The 11,421-nt window shown below is 42.0% G+C and overlaps 1 protein-coding gene across 1 annotated transcript in view; it reads right to left on the bottom strand.

Moving 5' to 3' along the window:
* The window catches only part of PITX1 (paired like homeodomain 1), a 41,286-nt gene extending 39,925 nt beyond the window's left edge, over positions 1-1,361 (bottom strand). The window contains exon 1 of the mRNA XM_054977755.1: positions 1,303-1,361. The gene's annotated coding sequence lies outside the window, so the exon portion shown is untranslated. The remainder of the gene's footprint in view (positions 1-1,302) is intronic.
* Positions 1,362-11,421: the final 10,060 nt, after the last annotated feature.

Here is an 11,421-nt window from a genome sequence, read left to right on the forward strand (position 1 = left end):
ACAAACAAACTTGCTTACATTGGAAATCCGTTCCATCAAAATAACGTCGTTTTCCTGTCAAGACATGCATGTTTAGGAGAGGGGTGTGTGGGGTAAACCTGCTTAAACCTAAATATCAGGTCTTAAACTGTAGGTGGATTGCAAATAAGACTAACAACAAGATCCTCCTCCTGGAAATTTGGAATTATACTGCCTGCATATAAGTAAGGATCTTACATAATTAATAAAATATTTTCCATTTCTCAGGTTTTAAGTGAGGATACTCTGATTATGTTATTTGTTAGGGCTTCCTATGTACTTTTTATTTAGTTAACTCCTTTTAATAACTGGTATAAATTTCGTTCTACTAAAAAAGCATCAGGTTTCTGGATTTCTCAGTTTTTTTTTTAAAATGTCCTAGACATTTGGCACATGATTTGAATCTGGCAGATAAAATCTGGTGAAAAGTAATTTTGGTCGTGATTGTCACATGACCTCTAAAAAAATCACATGTGAAATATTAAGTTAGTCTTTTCGACAGCTAGAGCGACTTGAATCCCCGGGATATATATATATATATTAATACTTGGAGATCAAGTAGCTGCAGTCATAAAAAGAAAATCGAATTCCATAAAAACATAACATTTATTAGCGGCGTTCCGACGTGTTCCTTGTCATGCTGATCCGTCGTGTGCAGGAGATGAAATCGTTCCTCGCAGCCTTGACACTAGACAGCCCCGGCAAGGGTCTCCCCTTAGCACGAATCTCTGGTTTGATTTCAAACTCGCAGTATGCAAAATGAAGTAACCCCTTTGGAATTATATTTTCGGGCATATTTGTCAGCTTTGACGAAGCGCAGGAGCCCTCGAGAATTTATACAAGGTATAAAGATGTCAAGGACTCGCAACTTCAAGGCTAAGCCCGGGCTGCAATCAGGGGAACCGCAGCACTGACAAGGAAAAAGCCCAGGCCGTCAGTGGGAGGACGGGGTGCCGCTGGGCTTCCCCGGGGATCCCCGACGCCCTGCCCGGGAGGACACGCTTGGCGAGCGGACGGGCGGCCCGAGAAGGCGGGGAGAGGCCAGGACGCAGTAGCCGGCCTCTGCGCCCCTGCAGAAAGAAACGTGGGAGCGCCGCAAGAGCGCCGGGTTTCTTCCCCCGGGAAGAGGCGGGAGCCAGGCATCCTGGGCGCTGGAGGGAGACGGCGGGACGGGACGGCCCAAAGTGCTGAGTAAGAGCCTGGCTCTCCTTCGGGCAGAAGCCCGGCAGTCCTCTCTGGAGTCTGCAACCCCCCCTCCCCCCGAGAAAAGCCGGGGGCACTTACCGGCGCGCCGGGCGGCTGCGGGAAGGGTCGGCTCAGCAGCGCTCCCTCGCCCGCGCGGGTCCCAGGAAGCCTCGGCCGGAGCCCGGCAGCGGCGGCGGCTCTCGAGAGGGGCGCTCGCCTCCCCCCCTTTGACGGCTCAGCCCAGGAGCGCCCCTGGCCCCGCCCGCTCTCGCCCTCGCCCGGCAGCAGCGGCGGCGGTGGGCCGGGGATGCGGGGAGATCCGCCGGGGGCCTCGCGGAGAAGCCAGCCCGGGGGTCACCTTTCGACCCAAGCCGCTCGCCGCTCTTCCAGGGACACGAGCGGCGCTCTCCCTTCCCGCGAGGGCTGCCCAGCGGCTGACGCTTGCGAGGGAGGCTCCCCCTGCCCTCTTAGCCGGCCGGCCGGCCGGCTCGCCCCCACTCGCGTCCGCAGCCTCGCCCGCTCGCCACCCCGCCCCCGGCCAGGAGCCTCGGCCGCGTCCTTTAAACCCCTCCCCAGCCAGGAGCAAAGCGCGGAGGCCCCCAGCGGGCCTGAGGGGGCTCGGGGTGCGCAACACACCGGCTGCTGGCCCGGCCTGCCCGCTCCGATCGCCTTCCCCCTCCTGCCACCACCCTCTGCCGGTTCCCGTCTCCGCTGCTCGTCGTGACCGATGCTTTAACGTCCCCCCGCTCCCCGGTTTGCGAGGGACTGATGTTTGCCGAGCCCCTCGCCCTGGCAGCGGATAACAAGGTCTTTGCCTGGGGATTTGCAGGAGGGGGATTCCCTGCTCTTGCTAGGCCTAATCCTCGCGTTTCTCAGGTTAGCAAGCCCTTTATTAAAGCACTAAATAACAGGATACAGGAACACACTGCTGGAGAGAGGCCTAATAGGCCTGTGTGAGCGTGGGTTTGCCAGTTTCCCCTTAAAGTAAGAGTGAGTAAACTACCCTTCTTTCCACCTTGGGGCTCATTTTGCTCCGGATTAGTAGGCAACATAATTGGTATGTGGAGCTGGTTAAATGCAACCCTTGCTCCAAATTCCCCTCCCCTCCCGGGGGGATTCTCGATGTCAAGGAGGAAGAGACAGCTAGAATTTGTTTCCTCTTTATTTTGAGGAGGCACCTCGATTGTGATCATGATGAATTTCCCCACCAAAATAACAATAATTAAAAAAAACCCCTAATCTTGAAAATCTCGAATGCCTTGTCCTTAAAGACTCCCATTGTCCCTGCAGACCAGCATCAGCCCATTCTATTGTAGGGATAAATCATGTCTCAGGCTTTGCGAGATTGAGGGAGCTGAGGCTGAAAGGCTGGGGTCGCAGTGAGGGGACAGGGAAGGGCTGCTCTCTGCATGAGGCGCCATGGCAGAGGCTTCAGCTGAGAACCTGCACCTGGTGTGGCTTTCTGAACAAAGACCTGCATGCTGCTGCCCTAAATCCAAGGAATGGATGTTGTTTGCACCTGAATGTTACAGTGTGTAATTAATACATGAAGTCAAGTCCACAAAGCTAGATTCGATGGTAGATGAAGTAGTTTGCCAGCTGCTCATTAATAGGGTTTTGAAACACCTTATCCCCAAATTTGAGGTACCTGTGGCAGTGCAGTAGCTTTCCAAGACATTGTCTTGTGCTGGTCCAGTTGCTGAAAATCAATTGAAGGGGTGCACAGGATATACAAAATTTAATCATATTCATTACATGTAGTAAAAGGGTTCCGTTGACATTAATGGAACTGATTTCTCCTTTTTGTGAAGAAATGTTAGTGTTTACATTTTACTTCAGTGGGTGTTCTCCTGGACCCACCTCCCAATTAAGAATATGGATTTAAATTATTTATTTGTTTTCAATGAAATAAATGGGTCTGGCACTCTACTCCAGCGCAAACTGTCTACACAACCCCTTGAAGCAGTGGTGAAAATCTTATTGATTTTAATGGAGCTGAATTAGAAATGAGACACACAGATTAGTGGGACTCACAGTGACATCCTAAGTAGAGTCACACTTTTCTATGCCTATTGACTTCAATGGACTTAGAATGCTGACCTCTGCTTAGGATGGCAATGTTAAATCCATGCAAGGTTGCCCGTGCATTTTGGACTCGGGTGTACAATAGTTTAAATCCAAGAAGATTAACTAGCTTTTGATTTCTGCCATATGCAATTTAGCCAGATTAGCAATTTTATCTGAAGAAAGTTACAAATAAAATTGCAGCATCAACACTAATCCAGTGGAAGAGAGGGTGGAAGAATGTATATTATGCTATACAATATACACAATATAATCAGATAATTATAGCTAAGCAGTATCTGTTTAAAGGCATGACAGGAGAGAGAAGTATCAGTAGGTAGACACCATTAATTTCAGTGTGACATCTATTGTAATCTGATTTGTATCAATTAGAAAATGTCAACATCTACCCAGGATCCAATCAGTTAAGCTGGCAACCAAATGCTTTATGACCTACATACACAAGGAAGTAAAGTGGGTAACCTTTTACATTCTTCAGCCTAGTAGCTCCAAATCCAATTGGCTTAATACCAACAAACCTTAGAGACCACCTTGTTTCCTGGGTCCCATTATGATCTCTGAAATCAATAGAGGGCATCCTCTACCAGGTCCAGGCATTCTTGGTGTCTCTGTCCCTTCTCTTATGATGGAACTTCCTCTGAAAGTGGCTAGAGACCAAGCACAAGCATCTTTTTGAAGCATTGTAAGACCTGCTTACCTGGGCGGAATTGGAGGAAGGAGGCTGAGTTTTCAGAGCGGTGAGGAGTTCCAATCAATATTTTATGTGATTCATAACATATAGTTGGAACTGGGCACAATATAGATAATATGAACAACTGGCTTGGTATAAAAGGCCCAAGATAGTAAGAAGAAAATGAGCATGCCCCAGTACTGGAGGTGTTTAAAACATTCCTTCACGAATGTCAGGTGTGTAGAATTGATGGATCACAGAAAAAATGTCTGCTGTCCCGAGCCTTTGTGGTTGTTGGAAGAAAAACATGAAGTAGAAGTATGGTGGATCTTGAATACGATTCAGAAATTGTCTCAACAAATGAGGCATTGATTACTATCTAAAAAAATGTAGTTAAGTACCATCATACCTATTAATCTATTTGTATTTTTTCTTTTTTTTGTCCTTTCATGTAAACTCTCCTTTATCGCTCATGCATCTGAGTATTTTAAAAAAATCTTCTCACGATACCATCAGTTCCATGGCAAAGTCTGAACAGAACTGCAAATAAAATAAAAGGAGTCTGCTCAATATGGAATGGATCAAGAAGATAAATAGCATTAAATGAGTTACACTCCAATTGCACACTTGCTATTTTTTCTATGGAGAAGAAATAAATGGAATTCACATGGAGAGCATTAGTCAATTGTTAGATGGCCTGATAATATTAACATTAGAGTTTTATGAGTTGCTCCAGGTTTCCAAATGGAGCTCCAGAATAGAGTGAAGGGGAGCAAGCTTGGTTTAAGATGGCATACACAATGTACAAGAAGAGGCTTTGGCACTAGATCCTATTCAACACATCAAGGTGGTATGAAGATCATAAAAACCCACTGGGGAGCTCATAAATGAATGCATTCTACTGGTTTAATGCAGGCAGCTAACAATGTGTTTCCTGTTTGGCTGGAAGTCTCTGCTGCAGTGTAGCAGCTGTTTTAAAGAGGCTGTGAAATTAAAGAGAGCAAAAGATGATTGTCTTTAAATCAGCGCTTAATACCATATTATTAGAAGGTTTTAACAAACCCTTTTTCTTTTTCTGTAAAGAGATGATTATCCAGAAATCTACACAGAGATGATGAAAGGTGTGGTTTGAAAATCTCAGGGATTTGGTGAGAAGACAGGATGCCAGGAGAGAAGCAACCAGAAAGAAGACAACACTTATAGCTAACATAATCACTTTTCTCCCTGATTTTTTTATTTGATACTGATAGGACTTGAGATGTCTTTATGAGGTCCCCATTCTAGCTCAGTTTCTTACCAAAAGGTTGCACAACTACGGAAAGGTATTTTAAACTTCCACTAAAATTCATGCTTAGCAAGGACTGATACCATGTTTGGTGCTGTTGCAGGTGGTACAGTAGAGGCTATACCACCTCTGTTGCATCTGGGGAAGCATTTGTGTGAACCTTATAAAACCTACTGTGCTAGAGAGAAGACAGTGCTATGAGAAGATGGCCCCACGTCACTGTTTCAGAGGGGAATGTGTTTAGAACTGACTGAGCTTTAGGGAATCTGGATGACATACCCTGCCTGCAGTACCCTTGCTTCAACCATGCCCTCCCTGCTTTCTGCTTTCTGCCTGCTTTCTGTTCCTACATTGTTACTGCCACTCCTATTCATGTATTTTAAGACAGATTTCTGCATGGAGACCAGGCAAGGTATAATTTTGCTAAACTTGCTCTTGGATCTTCATGCCCTGCCATGGCTTTTCTGTGTTCCCTAATGGAATAGGGGCCATGTTTCGGGAAAGTCTATCCTACATTGTTACTGAACACTTGTTCATAGGAGGAAGCTCTAATAGCAAACATATTTTCTGTGGCCATGATGAAATTTCCAAAGACATGCATTCCACTATATCCCCCCTACCTCCCACCCCTCATACAAATAGTTCTTTCAGCACCTCTGATTTAACTGGTGATTTAGTCACTGGAGTTACCCAGAAGGTGAGCTGGTCTCAATCTATGTAGCTAATAACCTGCCTATTTAATGTGTACTTAGTTTGATGATACAGTTAAGGATGATGTGACAATACAGTTTGTACACACACTGGGGGCATTTCAGTTCCATTTAATAATCCTTTTTTCTTTCTTTCCTTGCCTGTAATATGGGATGTAATCCCCTTTCCCTGAGGACCCTTAATGTCTCTAGTGGAAATGCTACCTTTCTTTCTCTTGATCCTGCTGCATGGGAAGTACTGTAAATTAGCTCCAGGGAAGGCTGTCTTAATGATCAGTTGTTAAGGTAATCTCCAAGTGGGGAATGTGTGATGTGCTTAGTGCAAGAGCAAAGGCAAAGCTGCAAGTCCATAACCATTGAAACTGCTGAATGACTACCTTGCATGCTAAACATTCCATTCTAATATCTGTGTATTTTAAAACTGTTATATTTCATGTTCAGTGTACATGCATTTCATGTATGCTGTTGGGAAACAAGCTCCTCAGAATACATGCAGGTCCTTCACATAATTTAATGCTGTGTATCCCACATATACATGATTACTGTACACAGCACAATATATGGGTGGCTATTTAAAGGGTCATAGCTAGTGTTGCTTAATGTTATGATTTATGCTACCCATTTTAATATTGGTCAGAATGAATTTATATTTAAAGTTTTGGATATAGGGTTTTGGATATATTTGGAAATTTTGCACTTGCACTTTACAAGTATCGGGTCACACAACAGAGGAGTAAAATGATATTTTTAAAGCAGGTTTTTAGGCTGCAGAACAGTGTTTGAAGGTATGCAGGCAATGCCTCTTGACTTCTCAGAAGTCTGAGTGGAATATCCAGTGGTCAGGATTGGGGCTTCAGAGTTATGCCTAGCTCCTTACGTTGAGCAAGGCAGCAGATGGCATTTTTTCAGAATGCCAGGTTTGTTCCAGAGGAAGAGCTGCTGACAGTGTAAAATATGTTGATAAAACTAATTCTTTATCATCAACATTGTCAGCACAGTCATCATTCAGTCTGGTTAAACTTACCGGGTGAGATCCCCTCTTGATAAAACCAAGCGTAAATTTCTGATTAAGTAAACGGTGATGATTATTGTAATTGTTTTCTTTTTTATTTTCTTTGCTTTTGGACCATAAATTCAGCTCCTCCTTATGTTACCTTAAACTTATACTTCAGGAGGGTTCCAACACTCTTTCTATTTCTACTCACACAGAGCTTCAGGAGTTCTCTACTCTACTTATATCTTAAGAACACCTTCCCTTTTTGTATGTGTGTGTGTTCTATATATTGCTGTTTCTCTGACACCCTCAAAAGGTTTTTGCTGCCACCAAAGGCTTTTTGCCTTTGATATCCTCAGTTTAACTGAAGACTTTATAGATTGTAGTTTGGCAGCACAGTCAGCGCATGAGGGTGGTTGTGAGGTAAAAAAGGGATCTTTTTTCTTAAACAAAAGTAGAATTTATAAGTACATAAGTGTGATGGCTGCAGTTTTGATAAGCTCATTAGTTTCAGAATGTTTCTTAAACTTGGTGGTTTCAAAAATAATGATTTTTTCTTGAAGGTTTATTCACAGACTCAGTCACACTGGCTAATTTTATGCATAGGTCTTCACTAACAGAATAAACTCATTATCAACACAGATATAGATGCACTTAAGTCTTTCCATGCAGCTTGCCTGACCTAGATAGATTAATCTCTCTCTCAAATATACACAAATTGACCAGGTGCACACAGAGTGTGCCTGACTTAGACAGAATCCTTTCTGTGAGACACCAAGAGACTGACTGAAAACTTCTTCAGTAATCAGACTAAAAATTGCAGTCCACACTGCCCCTAGGATACAGTCACCATCCTACCAGTGCATTCATCCATTCAGCCCCCCCCCTCTTTCCAACCATAGCTGGAAAAAAGTAAGAACATATTGAGAATGTTTTCTGTATTGTAAGCAAAATTAAACAGGAGTGCAGTGACACACTAAAGAAGTTAAAAAATATTTTAGGATAAACTATTGTAGCTACAATGGATCTGATGAAATGAGCTCTGACTTGTTAAACCTTATGCTAGAATAAATTAAGGTGCCACTGGATTCCTGTTCTCGTTTGTTGCCACAAACTAACATGGCTACCCATCTGTATTTCAGCAGAGAGCATAGATTTCAAAGGAATGCCACTTGTCAGATTTGCAAAGACACTTTCAAAGGTGACGCTGGAACATGTGCCTGCCCCTGAAAACTGCTAGAGATTTGCAACTTCAAGTACAGAAAAAAGATTCACATACTGACCAAAGAGCCAACAACTTTGCAGCTCTCTGAAGGAAAGAAGCTAACTCTTTATTTGGCTTTCAAAATATAACTTTTAATAGGAATGGACTTTTTAGTAGTTATTTAACATCTGCCATAAATACAGAACAATCTTGGTCTGTGTGGTACTACTAATAAAGAATTCTCAGTTGTCATATTTTCATTGCATTTCTTCTTTTCACTATGTCTACTATTAGCACATGCGCAGCCTGAATAACTGCAGGTAGCAGTGCAGCTTGGAACTGTCAAGGATAGTTTGTATTGATAATGGTAGGACCATGCCGTGTGATCCATGAAGAAGGAAGTATGTTGCAGAAATCCCAGTTCTGAGTGCTGTTTTGTTGTCCTCAGTGTTGATGGGTACCACTTCACTCATGTAGGCCTTCGAAATGGAGGAGCTACTTCTTACGTATGAAACCCGTGTCATGCTATCATTGGAATGTTGTTGACGTATCCCTTTCAGATTATCTTTGTGCCATTTATGCTTGATAGTAAAACAAGGATCCATCTAGTCCAACATCCTGTTTCCAGCAATGGCCAACCAGAGGCTTCCAACAATTTCACAAGCAGGACATGAAGGCAACCATATTTGTGGTTGTTTGTCTGCCAGGAACTGAACATGGATGTTCCATTTATGTTAACAGCCTTCGACAGACCATCAGTTTGTCTAACCCTTTTTTAAAGCACATGGTGATTACCACATCTTGTGGCATCAAATTTTGTAAGTTGTGATGTGTGTGAAGAAATAGTTCCTTTTGTTTATTGACAATCAGTTGCACTAGGATACCTTTAATTTTTATATTATGAGAGAAGGAGAATAATTTCTCTCCAAACATTTTCTCTGTATCATTCATAACTTTATAAGCAAAATGGCCCCTTTAGTTTTCTGTAAACCTTCCCTTGTAGGGAAAGTGTTTCATACATTTGATAATTTTGGTCGCTCTATTCTTGTTCAGCTCTTTGAAATGGGAGAACCAGAAGTGAAAATAATATTCCAAGGAAAAGTGCAAAACATCCTTTAGAACAAGAGTCACTGTGCTCAGAAAGTATATACACTGTGTTATCACCAGACATACACTGTTTTCCAGGACTGACCCCAGTGGAAATGGGTACTATCGGTTTGAATCAGAAGTTGACTGTACACTGTAATGTTTGGCTAGGGATGTGTGATGTTATAAATCCACTTTCCCCTTCTCTGTGAATCAGTTTTTCAGATTTAAAAAAAAACTGATACAGAAACAAGATGCCAAGCAATCTTTTAAAAGTGGAAATATACAAAGGGGTCTTTTGACAACAGACATTTGGACAATCTGTCAGAAGAGAAGAAGGAGAAAATTTAGAGGACGTTTCATGTGGATACAGTCTAGTCTATCACTTGTAGCGAGAAGGATGTTGGGGACTTGCCCATATCAAAGAAACTGCTCTGACTCCTGTTTTAAAGTATATTGGAATTAACTTCAAATTCTCTTCAAAAGTGGCAGAACTGTAATTTTATATGAAGGCATTATGATGCTGGTTGCTTAATTGCCTACCAGTTCTTTATATGAACTGTGTGGTTTTTATTGCTGCCACACACTAAACGAGTGGTTCTTATACTTTTAAAAGTAGGATCCACTTCTAAACTTACTCAACTTTTCTGGACCCATTTGCAAAATAACTCTATGCTACTTTCTCCACTCGCAGCATAAAATGCAAAAAACTCATACTGAACAAGTTTGTTTTATTTTTAGAATGTGTAAATATATGCATTATTGAGCAACGGGCAGTATTTCATTATCATTTTACACATAGGCAGAGGCCATCAAGCATTCCATAACTGTTTCTCCCTGCTTACTCCCTTCCTTTCCCTCCTTCCTCGCCTCATGATCCACCTGTGAGAAAGTCACAACTTGCTTGGATCCCAACCCACAGTCTGAAAAACAGTGTACTGAGCTGATATTTCATCATGACCCTCAAATCCTTTGCTTAGTTAGCCACAGTCAATTCAGGTCTTAATAATATGCATATAATATACATAATCACTTCACACTTACGTACATTTAACTTTGTTCATCATTTTGTTTCCCATACACTCAGTTTATGAAATATACCAGGAAGGATATTTCCATTTTGCTTTGGTTTGCAATGTCCTGGCTAGTGGTATAATCTATGACCATGGCTACCTTATTTATTCATGCCTAACTCCAGACCATTTATGAATGAAATAAATAACACCATTCCCAATTTAAATAATTGAGGAACATCACTGCCTACTTTTCTCCATTGAGAATATTATCTATTTGTTCCTACTTGGTGTTTCCTGTTCTTTAATCAGTTACTGATCCATAAGAAGACCCATTTTCTTTGTATGTTAGCCCTAGCCTCAAATAATTCTAAAAGGTTTACTTCTTGCCTTCTATAATTTCCTTCATTCTGCTTACTAACCATGCTGGCATCTTCTTGAACTTATTTAGCTAATATGTAGAATATATTTTATCCAAGTTTATTTTATAGTGGTTGTATAGAACTTCTCATGGCCCTGAAGGGTTCTGATTCTCCTTTCAAATTTCTTTTAAGCAAGTTTTGAGAAGTTTCTTCTTTTAAAAATTAATATGATCATGTTGGACTTTCTGGGCCCTTTCTCACTTAATTTGATAGCACTGTTTTTGAACCAGGATATCAGAAGGGCCATAATTAAATCAAGGGCTATCTACCCTCCAGTGAGCAAAGTGACACACAGCTCCGAGGCACTGTCATTTATTGTTTTAGAAATATTGTCTCATTCATAATGTGAATGTTTATATATTCACTATACTTGAGAGTAATTGAAGACACCTCTTATTACAACATGAATGCCTCCTTACTTCTTAGGAGAACAGCATTGAGATACTGCATGTGAAGCACTTTGAATGCTTGAAATGTGCTGTATAAATGCTAAGTTGTTAGTAGTGGAGCATTTCCCATCACCAGCAATCCCATGGGCCACACGGCAAATAACTTTACAGATCTCTGTCTGTTGCTGATTTTCTGACAAAGAATAGGATTTGAGGGATTTGGGTATTAGCTCAAAGTACTCAAGCGTAGACATTGATCTGTCTATCTATATAAAATGTCATATTATAGTGTTTGGATACAGTCTTTCTTAACTACTATCAAACATTATGTATAGCTTTCCGATAACAGATTTTTTTAAA

The sequence above is a fragment of the Eublepharis macularius genome, chromosome 4 (genome assembly GCF_028583425.1).
Source record: "Eublepharis macularius isolate TG4126 chromosome 4, MPM_Emac_v1.0, whole genome shotgun sequence".
Taxonomy (NCBI): Eukaryota; Metazoa; Chordata; class Lepidosauria; order Squamata; family Eublepharidae; genus Eublepharis; species Eublepharis macularius.